The sequence below is a fragment of the Cupressus sempervirens genome, chromosome 7, assembly GCF_028749045.1.
Source record: "Cupressus sempervirens isolate cs-2001-9-10 chromosome 7, ASM2874904v1, whole genome shotgun sequence".
NCBI lineage: Eukaryota > Viridiplantae > Streptophyta > Pinopsida > Cupressales > Cupressaceae > Cupressus > Cupressus sempervirens.
The window spans coordinates 137,143,775-137,146,908 of record NC_143124.1 but is presented as its reverse complement, the minus strand read 5'-3'; the positions used below and the strand labels follow the sequence as shown (position 1 = coordinate 137,146,908).

Sequence of the window (3,134 nt, the reverse complement as noted above, 5' to 3'; positions counted from 1 at the left end):
ATTTGGTATTTTGCTCATATCTTCTTCACTACTTGTCCGACGCTTATGCCGCTTTGAGGGAATGGTATTATGAAGGTAGTGGACTGATTGAAGGACAAAGTATTGTAGCAGCAAGTTCGAAAGCATGGGCTGGAGTATTATGTCAATACTGCTGAAGTAATTAGTGAGTTGATAAATCTGCCATGTATTTGGTTTTATGAATTCTGAAAATAATATTTTATTAGCAGTAGTTCATTTCCACTTTGCATATCATTGTAGTTTCTTTCTTGCTTATGTTGTATGATACCAATTCCATGCATGAAACACAACAAACAAATAAACGTTTGATTTTCGGAGTTAGAAGGGGTTTAAAACATTAAACGGAGAAATAAGAAGTTGAATGCAAACTGTTTGACATAATTCCTTTCAACAATTTGGTTTAGTTTTTGGGATATCCAGGGGTGCCCATTACAAGTTTCTCTTGAGTCTCATTCACTGAGACTAATTTGCAAAAAAATTGATGCATTTTAACCTGCTCTCATACAATCCTATAGTTCCTGTAAGGAATATGGATGATTTTGGTTGCTAATGAAAATATAACATTGCCAAGAGAAGAAAGTAATTTATTGATAGACATGGATTCTTTAAGAGTTTCTTCCTATGTATTAGTTTTTTCTATTTGGGCCGGAGTATTGGTCCTCATATTGTCAGTTTTTGTTGGGAATTGGAAGTGTTTGGTTGCATGCCAAGGTGAAGCTCATTTGAGAGCAATAAAATTAGCAATTCTTATTCAAATTTAGTTTAGTACAGAACACCAACCTCAACTTTTTCTTGGGGCCTTTCTAAATGTGGTGACTTCAATAATTCTATTGACCAATATGGGGACCAAATTTTTATTCAAAACATTTTTTCATATTAACTGCCATTTGCATGTATCATGTACGTTAAAGAAATTATTTTATAATTTGGTGTTGGAACAGATATGAGGCCTTTGTATGTTTACTCAAGTGCACAAGAATAGAGTCCATAAGTTTCTGTGCATTTTCTTGCTAAGATGTATGATTTGGCCACATAAAAGGACCTTTCTTCTTGGAGACCCTGACTCTTGACTTCTAGCTTCTTAGAAAATGTTGCTTCTTCCTTTCTATCCCTCCTAGAAGATTCTAAATTAGATAAATATGTTGCATTCTGAATTAGGATATAAAACAAGTGGGCAAACTCCTCTTATCTTTGTCATTTTTCATCCTTATTGTCATGCAAGCTCTATTGTTGATAACTAAGCTTACTATTTGCAAGACTCAGAAGTAGTTGATTGTACTCCATCGTGCATGGAATTATGACATGTCTAACTACCTTATCAAGGCTACTGAGATCCACCTTCACATCTTTAGTATTATTTGTAATGACAAGATCATCCTGAATATTTCACCTAGCATCATGATATGCTGCAAAGATTTTATCCAAAATAGCAAACCTCTTTTTTTTTGTTAGGGAATTTGATGAAGAATCATAAAGTTCCTTTTCTAATTCTTGAGATGTTAAAATAGATATATGATTCTCTACATTCTTAATAAAAAACTTTCTTGCAGGAAATTCTTCTTGAACCAGGTGGGTAACCCTCATGTTTTAATCCCACAAGTCCTCTAAGCTTCTCAGTTGGATTTCTAAAGATTATTTTCTCAAATCCTTCCATGTTTATGAGTTAAATATCTGAGAATAATTTCGTATATCACTTGTATGATTCTAAGCAATTGAATCCAGAGATCATTCTCTTTAAAAACTATTAGCTGGCTAGAGTCCTTAACAGATTTGTTCTTGGTATTTACAAAGTTATGTTGCTATTCGTAATCTTCCTACTCGTCTCAAATTAGGGAATCAATAATGAGAAATCTTGAGAGGAAATGGTATGGGAAAGAGGGAAGATTTAGACATCATTACGACTATGGAAAATCCTAGATGTTTGACACAACTTATCCATCAAAATGAAAATAATATCTAAATTGCAGCAGGGAACAAGAAAAGGCAATTACCTTAAGTGAGAGGTAGATGCATAGGATGGATAGCATACACCTCCACATGGCTAGATTGTAAAGTACCATTCCTTTTTAAGTGATTCCAAATCCATGTTCATGCAAATTTTTAACATGGACCCATCTAGCAAATTGGAATCATCATCAAATGGAATGGAAAATGTATTTCTTGCTGGCGAAACAATTGAGAATGGAGATGGGAAATCCCAAAGTAAACAATCTGGTGCAACTCTCACAGAGATGCATGCAACATCAGGATTTTATAATCTTTGTGTTTCACCAGACATCTCTAATGTTTGTGCATTCTTAGTACTATCAACACTGCATTGCTTAGTTGGATCGCTAGAGATAGTTGTATCCTAAGGGTTGCCTAATATTCAGTCATTTTTTTATCTTGATAGAACCAATTGTTTCATGTGCAAGAATTTATTTTCCCACCTCTTAACCTAATTTACCTCAAATATAAAACCAATCAACTATTAATCACAATGGTTGTCTTCTGACTAAAGAGTACATGGCTATCAAGCAAACAAAAAAGATGTTAATATCGAACAAATATCTCTGAATATAGCTATTGATGCAGAGAAATTTTGCTCAGAGGGTAATGTAGATATTGAATTCGATGGTATTACTATTTTATCAGGTATGAATGATGTCGACTTCTGGGAGCAATTTTTCACAAAGAGCCCAGATTCAGGGGATATAGAAGAAGTTGACTGTGAGATGAGTGATAATCTTATGGACCAAGATGAAAAACCACATAATGATTGAAATTGTTTGAAAAAGAGGCAAAACATGGATGCTCTTATAGAACAAATGGGACAACTTGAATCAGTATCAAAACCCACAAATTTGTAACTCTAGGCTTTAATAGATGTGGAGATATATCTTTTTTTTTTGTAGTTTTGAATGTGGAGATATATCTATTTTTTTGTGGTTTTTGTAACTGTAGGCTTTAGTGCTACATGATTGGTAGGTACATGAAAATCATAGAAGCAGGAGGACTTCAATCAACAAGGGTTGCCGGTAATGTTTATATAACACAACTGAACATTGAATGTAGATAAGATGAATTGAAGATTTAGTTTTTTTTAAGCATCGTATCCAACACATCGTACAACTAAA

The 3,134-nt window shown here is 33.7% G+C and overlaps 1 pseudogene; it reads left to right on the top strand.

Moving 5' to 3' along the window:
* The first annotated feature begins 1,921 nt into the window (after window positions 1–1,921).
* LOC149545884 (heat stress transcription factor A-1-like) lies at window positions 1,922–2,867 on the top strand (annotated as a pseudogene).
* The last annotated feature ends 267 nt before the right edge of the window (window positions 2,868–3,134 follow it).